At 41.4% G+C, this 14,152-nt stretch overlaps 1 non-coding gene across 1 annotated transcript; it reads left to right on the plus strand.

Annotated features, from left to right (window-relative positions):
* Positions 1–3,834: 3,834 nt before the first annotated feature.
* Positions 3,835–3,968, plus strand: LOC121164084. The gene has a single exon (XR_005885009.1). It is a non-coding gene; the product is annotated as a small nucleolar RNA SNORA70 (small nucleolar RNA).
* Positions 3,969–14,152: the final 10,184 nt, after the last annotated feature.

The raw sequence follows: 14,152 nt of genomic DNA on the forward strand, positions 1-14,152 counted from the left end.
GCTCAGTGAGAGTACATCCACCACGATGCCTTTGATTCATTTGGGGAACCATATGTTATGTCAGTTAGATTCACTTGTGGGTCTTTTGTTTACTAACTAGTCACTAGCCCAGCCAGGAGGTCCCCAGGTAGATGATGTCAAAGCCTGGGGAAATAAGACACAATGCCAATCATCTTAGGAAGGTGTGCTACCCGAAGCTCTGGCTGTGCCAACTAGCGGCCTCATCCATGCAGGGACCTCTCTCCCGCTTTCCTTCACTAGTGTGCCTCTGTCCTCTGTCTCGCTGGGGTCTCTCCTCAGCGACCTCCAGCATCTGAGCCTACTCTCTTCAGAACAATATCTGCCTAGGGGCTTTGGCTCTCGCCGACTGCTGCATTGCATTCACCAGCAAAGCAGTTATTCCTGCCTGAAGCACTGGACAAATGTATGATTTACATCCTGAACAAGGAAGGGGTAAGAGATTTCATCACTGCTCTGAAGGGTACTGCTTTTAAAATTCATGGTTTGTTTATATGTGCATTTTTTCATTTACTATTTTTAGACCATGTTTAATCACAGGTAACTGAAACTACAGAAAGTGAAATTGTGTATTGTCAGACTACTGTATTGAGCTAAAACCTGACTGAGAAACTAGCCACTAACTCATGGAAGGTGGGCAGGAGTCATAGTCCCTTACAAACTCCAGGAGAAAGATGATGGGATGTAAAGCAATGTAGGCAGCATAAGGCTCTGTCTGGGCCATCACCCCTTCCTGCCTGAAACAGCAGCTTCTCATCGGGTGTAGCTTCAGGGACCAGTTGGCATCAGTTGTTCCATGGGTCAGTGGATTTGTGGGCTCTTGGGGAATAAGTGGGGTAGAGTACACTCTCTGTCTTTCCCTCTCTTTCCCCTTTCTCTCTCTCTCCCAAATAAATAGAAACTTTAAAAAGGGAAGGATGTGGGACAATAATTACAGGTCTGCAGGGACCCCCCCTTTAGAGATCCTCTTCCATTTATTTCTGTTTATTCTATTGATTTCTGAGTTTTTCAAGAACATTTTTTTTATGAAAGACTCCAAAATATAATTCAATGTAAAGGATTGTCTTAAATATGGAATTTATTTTTAAAGATACATTTACTTATTTCAGAAAGGGACAGAGAAAGAGAAAGAGACATGGAAAGAGAGAGGTTGTCCATTTGACATTCATACTTGAAATGTTCACAGCATGACCTACACAAGTCTAAAACCATTTTGCATTTTATAGTAGGTTACAAATTAGATTCTGATGCAAAATATCACATAAACCATGGGTAGGATCAGGTACAACTTAACTTTGCAAGCTATGTTATTCAGCTTTTCATTACTTTAACTAAAACACCTGAGTTGGAGTGGATATTATGGCATAGCCGCTTCAGACGTCTGCATGCATAGCAGAGGCCAGTTTCAGTCCTTGGTATTCCACTTTCAATCCAGCTCTTTACTGTTCCACTTGGGAACCAGTAGATGACAGGTCAAGTACTTGAGTTGTTGCCACACACATTGGAAATCTTAAAGGAGTTCACCCTTTCCCAGCTATGACTATTGCAGGTGTTTGAAGAGTGAACAAATTGGACTGAAGATCTTCATCTCTGTGTCACACCATCTTTCAAATAAGTAAATAAATCTTTAAAAATACACTGAGGTGATCAACTTGGGAAGGTTTTGTCTGACAGTTTTAAAATCCACAGCCTGGGAATAGCGTGGTTCCATTGGCTCCAGAATCTGGTGAGACTGAGGAATGGCAGAGGGATGCTCACACAGTGAGACAGGAAGCACAGTGAAAAATAGTCCAAACCAGGCTTAAATAGCCAGTCCTCAATTGGTGTAGCCTCCCACTCGCTGCTAATGCACCTGGGAAAGCAGCAGCAGATGCCAAGTGTATGAGCCCCAGCACTCATGTGGGAAACATGGATGAAGCTCCTGGCATATCGGCCCAGCTCCAACCATTATAGATATTTGGGGCGTAAACCAGTGGAAAATATCTCTAGTTCTCTTTCTCTCTGTCTTTTCCCATTTCTGTGTAACTCTGATTTTTGAATAAATAAATCTTTTCAAAATAAATATCCAGCCAATTGCAACAACAACCTTGCAAAAGAAAACATTTCATGACAAACCTTCCACTAGACCTACTTCCAGTAACCATTGACATAAGACTTAAAAGTTTAAATATTTGTGAGTTTGGGAGCCAAATCCTATTCAAACCATGACATAAACTAAGATTCAGTATAACTGTATACCCTTATGAATATCTGTGGGAAGGTATGGTCTCAGATCATGTAATCCATTTGTCACAATGATCTTAAAAACACATCTCTTAGAGTACATCAGTCGCAAATGCCAAAAGGGAAAAGAAGAGCATTTCTGATAGATTCGAATTGTTGTCTTGTGACTGTAAAGGGAGGCTAGGAACTAACCAAGAAAGACAGTCTGCAAAGCTGAAGGGCTGCTTTGCTCGCATGTTCAATTAAAATGATTTCATTTCTATTATCATCATTTAATTTAAAAAATTTAGCAGGCTTTATTCATTGCCCCCGATACCTTACAAAGACTCCTTATTCTTGTCAGTGAAAGGCACATTTCCTCACTTGTTTCTGTTCTTGCCTTCCTTCTGGAGAAATTAATGGAGCAAATCATACTTTTATTAAATAATATGCCAGTTTTTAAAAGTACATACCATCCACAAACCTTACTGAATCACAAAGACTCTCATTGCAGAGTTTACTCTGTCATTCACTTGCCTGTATCCTGCATGGAACACTCTGATCTGGCAAGGACAATTAGTGGCTGCTGATTACCTGAGAGTGCTATTGAACGTATGCAAATGCTTAGTATTCTTAGTAAAGCCCTTTGGAAGAGTGGTGCTGTGACAAAGCATATTTGAAAGAAGAGGAGGGTCCACCAGGGATATTACAGGGCACATATGGCTACACAAGACGTGCATATGAAATGGATTTCTTAGAAGAAAGGTGACAGTCATGTCAAATCTGCCATTGTATTTGATGCAGGGAGGTGCTGCTGTCCACTGTCTGAATCCAGTGAAGAATGATTTCAAGTGCAGTTTTTCTTTCCATACCTATTGTCTTGCCTGTAATCACTGTGAAACTGATGATATTCAGGAGACGTAGCAGTGGAGACTCAGCAATATCAGTCAGGGGAAAGTTGGTCCATTCTTCATTGACTGTGGAGCAAACATTGTTAAAGGCAGGGGAAACCATTTGTTCATGAATATACATTTGACACCTATAAATGCTTTGTGCCATGAATATTTATCTCTTTCATGAATTACAGCTGTTGTGTATGGAACACTATTAATAGGCTGGAAATCGTCCTGTAGAAACCTATGCGTAGAAACACACTGGTGTGTCAAACCCTCCCAAGAAATTTCCCTCCCAAGAAATTTATCTTTTTCTCCTTCCACTGTGAGAAAGCTCGAATACTCTGGAGATTATACTAAGGTTAATGCCTTAGTAGATAGAGAAAGGAGTTTAGTAAAAATAGAAGGTATATATTTTGGGAGATTTTATATATGCAAGTGTGTATATGTAGGAATCTCCAAAACATTAATAGAAAATGTGAATTATGTAAGAGCTATGTCTTGGTTTCAATGATTTTCATACTAAAACAAAATTCATCTTTCAAACACATTTTCCCTAAGCTGTCTCAAGTATGCTTATGTTTCCATGGTTAATAATAGAATGTTTTATGACTTACATTTTTTAATGTCGTGTTACAACTAAGGCAGAGTTTTGTATTCAAACTGGTCTTCAAGTATTAATGAACTTTCATTGTTAGAAGAGGTGCTATATTATACAATCTTGTGGCTAATTAAATCCATTGAGGTCCTTTCATTATCAGGCTTGATATGCAATGGCTGCAAGCAGAAACCACCTAGGTAACACAGGCAGCCTGTTGCTTGCACAGCTTGCTCTAGAAGATCTTGGACACAGCCTTGTCCAAGGGTTATTCATATCTCTGGCCTCCACTTTTACACTCTAATCTCCAAAGTATGTGAGCTACCTTTGGAAAGTCCCAGGACATTGTGACCCAGCTTTGACTTTCTTAAGGTCACTTACCTGTGTCTGCCCTCTGTCATAGGATGAGACAGCAAGAAATCCATTGCTATCTATGGGCCACTGAACCTTAGACACCCCAGACTCAGAATAGTAAGGAACAAATTGCTAGTCTTTATTAACTTTGTGAAATCTTGAGTATTCTTCTATAGTAGCATAAACTGAACTAAGATAATCTCTTCCATTCATGATCTCATTTAATCCTTATTGCAGTTTATCCAGTAAGAATTTATGTAAGTCTTAACTGAAAGTTTGAAGGAGTATCAAGTCATGAATCCAGGAATAGAAGATGGTTCTGGGAAAGGGTTTGGTTTCCAGGACTGTAGAATCTGGCCCAAGCCATAAGGGTGAATATAACAAGCCATGAGACAAAGATACTCTAGTATGGCAGAGGTTTGTCTTTTATTGCTGCGTGCTACAATTTGTCCTTTGGAAAGCAGGAACAGCTCACTGGCTGTCAGATAGGTATCCTCTAGATTCTAGATAAACAGGTTCTCATTGGCAAGTTACTCAGAAGATGTGGGTGCTTTTGGCATGGGCCGGGGTGAATCAGACCAGGCTGAATCAGTTCACGTCATCCACTGGCAAATCTGAGCACCAGAACAGTGTGGGTCGAGCCGGATTCGGTCACAACAAAAACTTGTGCACGATACGGAATGCCAACGTGAAGTTGCCTGTGCCAGACGTGACCACAACACCCAACCAGCATGCGTGAGAACCAGGAAGGGAGGGGGCAGAGCCGGAAGGGGAATAAGGGGTAGTTCCTTTGCTGGACAGCTATTCCCACTGGAGAGAGTGAGCTGGGATGGGGGCAGACCAGACTAAGCAGGGCTACAACACCTGTACGCCTCCTGTGGACTGTATCAGGAAAAAGCCAGGCTGGGCTGATTATTCCTACTGGTGCAAACAAAATTAGAGTGGGTGAGGGTTGTTTGAGCTTAGCCACAGCATCAGCTGGCAGAAGCTGAGACTGGGGGCTAGTTCTGTCAAGTCAAACCACAGAACTACCTGGAGAGTGCATAATCCGGGAGTGGGAGAGGCCTGGGAGGGAAATAGTGGGCTCCTCCCTCTTGGGTTACCACTTCCACGGGAGGGCACGGAAACCAGGACAGGGGCTGGGGTGGAATGGGGTGTGGGACAGACTGGGCTACTGCTACACATACTGGCTAACCAGGGAAGGGGGCTGGCCTGGTGGGGGTTATTGTGGGTCGCTCCAACTAGGCTTCAGCTCCCACTTGTTTATGCGAGGGCCGAGTATGTGCTGGACAGAACCAGGCTGGACTGCAACACCCATTGGTTCCAGTTGGAAGTCAGGGCTGAAAACAGAATCAACCCAGCGATCGCAACCACCAGCTGATCAGGGCGATGGACTGTGCCGGGCCCTGTACTTGCTAGCACATACAAGAATCTGGTCTGAGAACACCTCAAACAAAATTTCTTTGGAGATCTCTCCAACCAAAATGCTGGACTCAGAATCCTAACCAAGAAAAGAGAGAAGACAGAATAAGTCAATCAACCAGCTCAGCTATATGTTGGCAGTGAAATATGGGGCAAATGGAGACTCTATGATGGACTATATCAATGAGTGGATTTTTCAAAGACCTCATAGTGCTTGGAGTGGCAAGATTGGCAGCGATTCATAACTGGTGAACTATCAAAACCATTGGAGCAAGAACCTCGGATCATACCCTACATGTGGGACCTGGGGAGGGTGGAAAATTGGGTGGGCCTTCTCCCTTAATACCCCCCTTTAAACATGAAGGAAACAATATGGAAATAATAGTCTTACCCACTTTCCTATAGCCCTTGAACCTTTACCTTAATTAACTATGTAAAGATTGTCAAAAATATAATTTTAAAGAAAAGATGTGGGTGCTAAGTGTTACCTCCTGCAAATATGTATAAAACGGGATGGCATTTGCTCTCTATTAAAATGCCCTTCCTTCTTTTAAATAGTACTTAAGTATGTTGCAGTTTAAATAAAACTGTGTGCCACTTAAGTGGATGGACAAATATATCACATATTAGGTCTGAAGCTTTTCTTAGTTATCCAGTGTACTGCCAAGGGAACACTGGGTTGCATCCCAGGAATGCAGTCTGTGTCAATGTTTAATTTGTCTAAAATGTGTTCAGTGTTAACATACTTCTTGGGAAAACTCTTTAATTGACCAGTGATTCAGATCTCTACATGTTCTGGGCTTGCTCATGTCTCGTTACTCAGGCCAAACATAAAGTCCTTTTGGAGAAATCATTTGTAGTAGGTTAACTAGTCCCATACCACTTTGAGGCTTACAAATTAAATTAGGCCTTGGCTTACATCTTTCTGAGGCTGTTTGTAGTTACCCTTGAAATCTCCCTACTTAATAACTTCAGTAAAGGTTACTGCTCTTGTCTGGATTTTACCCAAGGTTGCTGCAATTCTGTAAATATAAAATCCACATTTGAACTTGGAATTTCAAGAGATCTATTAAGAAAGTTCTTAATGACACTCAATCAATGGCAATCAATAAAATCAAGGTTATTATCCATTTATTAAGATCTGCTGATAATTTTTGATGTTTATACCCATGCATATAGCTTTGAATAAATATCTGGGAAAACACAGATGTGTCGTGTATATCTCCTTCTGGATGTAATCTATGCTCATCACCTTCTCTTTTTCCCTTCAGTATATTTATACAAACAGGCATATTTATCTATTTAAGTGACACGTGATTATTGACATTAGGAAGGGATAAGAAAAGTTTAGGTATCTTTCAGCTTAGAGACCAATTACTACTTCCTTCTATCTAGCTTGTGTTTCCCCCTCATATTTAGATTTTAACTAATTTTCCATACATTAAAATGTCATCTGGGAGAAGGAAATCTTAGCATTTAGCACAATGTATAATGTTCTAGGGATACCCATTAACGTTGATAAACACAATGAGGAAAATAAAATTGATACCGGTTCATGGATTCAGTGTGTGTTCACAACACTGGTAGAACATTGTACTGGATATAGATTAAAATAACTAAATGATTTTCTAATGGTAGGCATGATCTTGTGGATAGGAGTACCCAGAGAGTGGCATGCTATCTCTCAGCTCCTACCATAAAGAAGCAGTCCTGGAAGGGGACTAGACCCAGGCTGAGACACACAGAACAATTAGACCAGCCCAAAGCACTCCTCCGTCTTTTGCTGTACCTGAAGTTCATCCTGAGACATCTCTTCTAGACCTCCTTCTATTTTACCTTCTTTATTTAAGAACATTTCAGGGGAGCAAAATGTTTTAACTTGAAGGATGCATTTCAGCTCGCTCTTGAGGCTCTGGTTTGAAAGCAAACCAAAGGGACTGGAGGTTTGTGAAGCAGTGAAGAGGGTTACTTTCTTCCTCTTTCCTCAGTCAAGGTGGGTCAAGTTCAAAGTCCCAAAAGCCTGACATGAGGTCATAAAGTGCCAAAGAGATGAACTCAGAGGAAGCAAAACGTAAAAGACAAGTTTTGCACACTTTACAATCTTTTCAGAGTCCTTTAATATGGCCAGAGAAACACTTTTCATTTTTCTATTTCAGAAGTTTTTCTTTTGTTTCTCAAAGATTTTCTTTTGCTTTCTATACTTAATTACAGTACCAATTTTGGTGCCTCTTAAGTTAATAGAAAATATAAGCATAAGTAGAAATCTAATTCCTTGAGTACACATAATTCCCTTTTAGAATATTTTTCTTATATTTTATTGGAAAAAATCCAATAGGTTCTGAGAACATAAAAAACCTACCAATCTTAGAATGGTAATAACACTATTAATAATGTCCATTTTATTTAAAAGGTAAGCTTTGTGAGATTCAAAACCAATTTTCCAAATCTAACATCAAGTCCATTAGCAATACTTGAGTGTGCTATGAAGTTTTAAGGAAAGACGTATTTCAAAGAACATTGTTTTATGTCATCCTGCAATTACAAGGTAAAATATGTCCTATTTGTTTCCAGTGTCTTTTCTATACAAAAAGAGACTATTGCTGGTAAAAACAAAGCTTACCGGCCTGCCCGGTTTCTTTTCATTATCTCTGTCCCTCTTTTCTTCCTTTGAATCTTATATGCCCTACATTTAAAGCAGCCTTATGTTTTTAAGTTCTGTAGGAGTTCCAGAATTCTAACTGCATCTCAAATTTTTTACTGTTATTTTATTTGCATAATAATGAAGAGAAAAACAACTATAGCTAACCATACCCACCCACAGCCACACATATACAAGGTATATATACAGATTTCATGTTTCACTTCCCCTGAAAAGTAACAACTAAAGAGAGAGAAAAAACAATTTGAAGTTGAAGTTGGCACTTAGTTAATAAATAGCACCCTTCTCTTCTCTGCCTGAGGTTGGAACAATCTAAGAAATGGAGATCAGGGGCCCGGCTTGGTGGCCTAGCAGCTAAAGTCTTCTCCTAGAATGTTCTGGGATTCCGCAGGGGTGCCGGTTCTAATCCCAGCAGCCCTACTTCCCATCCAGCTCTCTACCTATGGCCTGGGAAAGCAGTTGAATGTGACCCAAAGACTTGGGACGATGCACCCACATGGGAGATCTGGTAGAAGTTCCTGGATCCTGGTTTCAGATTGGCACAGCTCTGGCTTTACAGTCATTTGGGTAGTGAATCAGAGAATGGATGATCTTCCTCCCGTCTTTCCTCCTTTCTGTATATCTGACTTTGCAATAATAAATAAATAAATATTTATATAAAAAAAGAAATGGAAGTCAGAATAGCTATCACAATGCAACCTCTGTTAGGGCCTGGCGAGATAGCAAAGAGGCTATCCTCAACTTGCATCTGCTGGGATCGCATGTGGATGCCGGTTTCTGTCTTGGCTGCTCCACTTCCCATCCAGCTCCCTGCCTGTGGCCTGGGAAAGCAGCAGAGGATGGTCCAAGGCCTTGGGACCCTGTCACTGTGTGGGACACCAGGAAGAAATTCCTGGCTCCTGGCTTTGGATGGGCTCAGCTAGAAGCATTTTGGCAATTTGGCGAGTTAAACAGTGAATGGAAGATCTTTCATCTTGTCTCTCCTCTCTGCACATCTGCTTTTCCAATTAAATAAGTAAAATAAATCCCTGAAAAATAAAAAGAAAATGATCTGTTGGACAATGTGACACCTCTCTCAAAAAATAAATTGACTAACTCTGTGCCCCAGGATTGAGTAGATTTATCAATCTATACTAAACAGAGGCAGAAAAAAAAGACTCTGTTTCTGGCATAGAGACAGTGGCAAGGGAAGAGGGCTATGTGCTCTTGTCAATCGAAATGTGTTTAAAAATTTGAGAGATGGAGGCAGAAAGAAGAGAGTGAGAGTGAGCAGTCCCTGTTTGCTGGCTTACTCCTCCAATTTCTCACAGCGACCAGGGCTGGACCAAGAGCAAATCCGGGCCTCCCACATGGGCATCAGGGCCCAAATACTTGAGCCATCACTGCTGCCTCCAAAACTGGGAGACAGGCATGAACTGTAATTGCTACCGCATAGGGTGTTAATTCAGCAAGCCACTGGAGGCAGGTAGTCTAGTTTTCAGAAATGTCTGAGAGAGGGTACTGAAAACAGTGTAACAATTGTCCTCTTGGCTATTGATGTAAAAAAAAAAAAATACATTTAGTGATGCTCCCTCCTTAAAGATATCTTAACACAGAATAAGAAACAATTCCTCATTTTAACACATGGGATCGTCAGCTTTTGTGGCACAATCTAACTTTTGTTAGGCCACTGCAGTCTTCTTTAGGCCTTTGGCAAACGTCAGGGTGACTCGACACTGTTCCTTGTTGGTGTGTGTCTTTCCAACTATCCTGAGGATGGTTCTGAGGATCTGGCTCTTGGGACGAGCACATTGTGTTCTGAAAGGCTTAGTCAAACCAGAGTGGAGCCAGATCTGGGTGCTGTTAGGATACAACCTCTGCATTAGTCACACAAACCAGAAGCCACCCAACCTGTTAGATCATCCGTTCCCCTTCCTCCACACCCAGGGAAAAGGAGCTGTTTATTCCCCAGAACTTGCACTGTTGATGTGAAGGGCAATTGGGTGATGTTCCTTCAGAAACAGGCATGGAGGAGCTCACGGCATGTCAGGATACCCAGTTCAGAAACATCTCCAGAGCACATGGAGAAAAGTGTGCAAAAATACAGGAACCTGTATAGGGAAGTATTTTTTCTTTCAAGACAATTTCATTCCTTTATTTCCCACTTGGTATGCTCAATTCATACCTAAACTTTTCAGCTTCATTTTTGTTTTGGTGAAATTATTCTCATCAGAATAATTTTCCATGTAAAATTTCCAATGAGAATGAAATCTTGCTAATCAGGCTTTTTGTTCACAGCAACAATTTGAGCACCTGCAGGTAGAAATTTTGTTGTATGGACATCATGCCCACGAAAAATTAATTCATGCTAAAACAAGTATTGCAAACAGAAATTTTATCAAAAAGTCTCATTTGGGGGTAAGTGTTTGGCCTTGGGGTTAACTGAGTGTTAAGGTGCCTACCTGAACCACTGTCGTGCTTGCCATCTGTATCTGGCTCTGAGTCCTTAGTCTAGCTTCCTTCTGTTGCAGACCTGGGAAGCAGCAGTGATGGTTCAAATAATTTGGTCCCCATCACCAACATGAAAGACCTGGATTGAGATCTCAGCTTCCAACTTGGCCCAGCCCTGATGGCTCCAGACAGGATGGCAATTTCCTAAGCCTGCCTGCTCTGCCTCTCAAATAAACATGCACATACATACATTTTAAAATAGACTTTTTAAATTTATTTAAGTTGCAGAGCTACACACACACACACACACACACACACACACACACACACCTTTCATCTGCTGGTTCACTACTCAGATTTCCCAAACGACAGTGCTAGCCTGGCTGGAACTGGGTATATCCAAAGCCAGGAGCTTCTTCTGGATCTCCTGCTTGGGTGGCAGGGATCCAAGGACTTGGGCCATTCTCTGCTGCTTTCCCAGGTGCATTAGCAGGGAGCTGGGTTAGAAGTGGAAAATTCAGTACTAGAACTAGCACCCATTAGGGATGCGAGGTAGTGGCTTAACCCACCATACCATAGCACTGGCCTCACATGCATACATTTTTAGCAAGTTTGGCTTCTCTCAATTTTTTGGGAACAACAGATTTACTGTGTATTATTTTTGTTTTACATCAATATTTTCACATTGATATTAAAACTGGAAAATAGTTTGTATTTATGTTCATCTAATTCATGAGAAATTAACAAGAAGTCCACCTCATTATTCCAAGATTGCTGCATTGTAGAGGAATGGGCAACATTGCTAGTAAACCAGTCCTTCCACATCTTTTCCCACTGCTTCCGTATAATGCCATATAATGTGCTAACTTTAGCAGCTTCGTCTGGGGCTGCTATTATAAATATGCCATGGGAATTGGTACAGTTGCATATGTACCATCGATGAGTAAGCTACAGTCATCTTTCAGTTTGGAAGTGCAGCATAAGGATGCCATTCAATCTAGGTTATGGTGAAATGTACGTCCTGATTTACAGATGACAGTTCACAGTGTCTGCTTGTTGCTTCCTACGGTGGGAAGAGGACAACCCTTTCCTCTTCCTCCTCCTCCTCCTTCAGTGGGCATCAGGCTCGTCACAAGAGCTCCACTTTTGTGAGCTACTTACCTCCCCAAAACTCTCACATTAGTGCTTCCACGGGAATTCTGGGTAAGGGAGCACGAATACTCCGTCTGTGGCACATGCTCTTCTGTTTGTCCAGGAAAGAACCTCAACAATCAGTGCTAAAATATTTTGCTTCGTTCCATAGCTTTTAACATGGGGAGACAAAGAAATAAGAATGTTAACGGGGAAACAAGTATTGTTTCCTTTGAGTCACTGATCTTACCCTTCTTTGTCCGACCTTTCCAGCTTTAGTATGGCTTCTCTGATTCATCCTTCCATTTCACTGTCACTCTTTTATTTCCTACTGGCTCCACACCCTTTCTTCCTGCTCTGGCTTTGCTCTCCTCTCTTTGGCTCTTTCTTGGAGTATTTAGCCACTCTTTTCTCCTGTTGTATCCCATCATCATCTTGTAGCAAGCGCTGCTGCTCAATGCCATGATTATAAAGGCTCAGAGAAGACACTCTGGTCTCTGCGAATCAGCATCCCACCTGGACCACATGCCCATAACTAAACGAGTGTGTGAAATTGTTCCTTGAATGGCTTTAAAAGCAGCCCTGAAAATAGTCCACTTACCGTGGCTTGATTTTGTTGGGCAGAGGCATGGATGATAAGCTTTCAAGAGTATCTTGCACATCAAGGCACATGGAATCATCAGAGGAAGGATGAGCGAGAAAGAGAGAGAGAGAAAGAGAGAGAGAGAGAGATATCTTTCATCCACTTGTCAAATGGTTGGAATAGTCAGAGCTGAGCCCATCCAAAACCAGGATACATGAGCCTCCTAGAGGTATGCCACACGGATGCAGGGTCTCAAGGACCTGAGCCTTTCTCTGCTTCCTTTTCAGGCCATAAGCTGGGAGCTGGATTGAAAGTTCAGTCTAGATTAAAAGCCTAGACTACAACTGGAGCCCATATGGGATGCCAATGCTGCAAGCAAAGGATTAGTCCATTGAGCCATCACACCAATCCCATGTTGAGCACTTTTAAAGAGACTCTCCTTTTTCTCATTTCAAGAGGAATGTGACCCTTACTATTAACCTATTTGACTCTTACAAGATGATGACCCAGGTACTCTCATTCCTGCCACACACACGGGAGACCCAGACGGAATTCCTGACTCTTGGCTTCAGCCAGAACTGAGCCTGGTTGTTGTGGTCCTTTTGTGTGTTGTCAGTAATGAAGGATCTGTCCTCTTCATCTCTCTCTATTGACCTACTTTTCAAATAAGTAAGTAAATAATCTTAAAAAAGAAAAAGGAAATTTCAAAAACCCATAGTCTCATGCAAATTTTATAACCAGAAATAAGTAAGTAAGAAGTAAATGAAAGCAATCTCTTATAGTATCTCTTTCAGTCAACTCTGATTCATTGGCAGGGTTGCTATTGAGTAATATGTACTGTACCCAGATAATGAGGACAAGGTTTGACAACAAAGGGAAAAGGAAGTTTAGCCTACTGAAGGGAAAGAGTAACAGACTTCAAAATATGAAGAACTACCAACTTCCATCCCTCTAAATAAAAGTTCTTTGGGGCTTTTATGAAAGTTACAAGGAAAGGAGAGTCAGAAATAAGGGTAACAAAAAATGATGCCAGCTGCCTATTGGTTGCTAGCTGGCTAGATGATAAGGAACTGTTTGGAGTCATGGTGGTCATCTGGTTTGGTTACAAATTCTGCTTCCGCCCCAGTTACTGGTTAGTTGGAAATGTTATACTCTTTGGGGAGTGTTTATGATGGCCAAGTGCATTTCCATGCTTCCTGCCCTGTGCCTGTTATCCCCCTGTTGAGGCCTGGAATCCTCCTACATAAAACCACTCAAGACAGAACTAACCATCAAGATGGTAACTAATTACAGCTGTGTGAGGCTGGTGGTCCCATGGCCTCAATTTAGTGATAGAAACTAAGGAAAACTAGGGAACCTGGACCTCATGGCACGCAGCATCTGATTCACTGTTGAGGGACTTGGTTTCAGGACTTCAGCATTGTTTCAGTTGTTTTGCCACAATTTTTTTATTATTATTTTAGGGGCCAACAAGTTCACCAAAGCCTTTACTTTGTGATTCTGAAAGTCCATCTCCCTGAGTAAATTTTACAGAAATTCAAAGTAGGTATAATGCATGCAAGTGAGCACAGTAAGTTTTTCAAGATTTTTTAAATTAAACAGGCAGATATTACACTGGCTTAAAAAGCAATGAAGAAGGGGCTTAGCACTGTAGCCCAGCATGTAAGGCTGCCACCTGCAGCACTGGGGTCCCATATGGGTGACATTTTGAGTCCTGGCATATTTTTTTATCATTTTAAATAATAATAACAATAACATTCATAGAGCAATATAGATGTAGCTATGCTAGCCACCCACATAATACATTATCTTCTCAGACTTTAAAATTCAGGATGCACCTGGACACACGGGTCTCTTATTTG

Source organism: Ochotona curzoniae, unplaced genomic scaffold (assembly GCF_017591425.1).
Source record: "Ochotona curzoniae isolate NIBS_2020 unplaced genomic scaffold, NIBS_Ocur_1.0 contig_1014, whole genome shotgun sequence".
NCBI lineage: Eukaryota > Metazoa > Chordata > Mammalia > Lagomorpha > Ochotonidae > Ochotona > Ochotona curzoniae.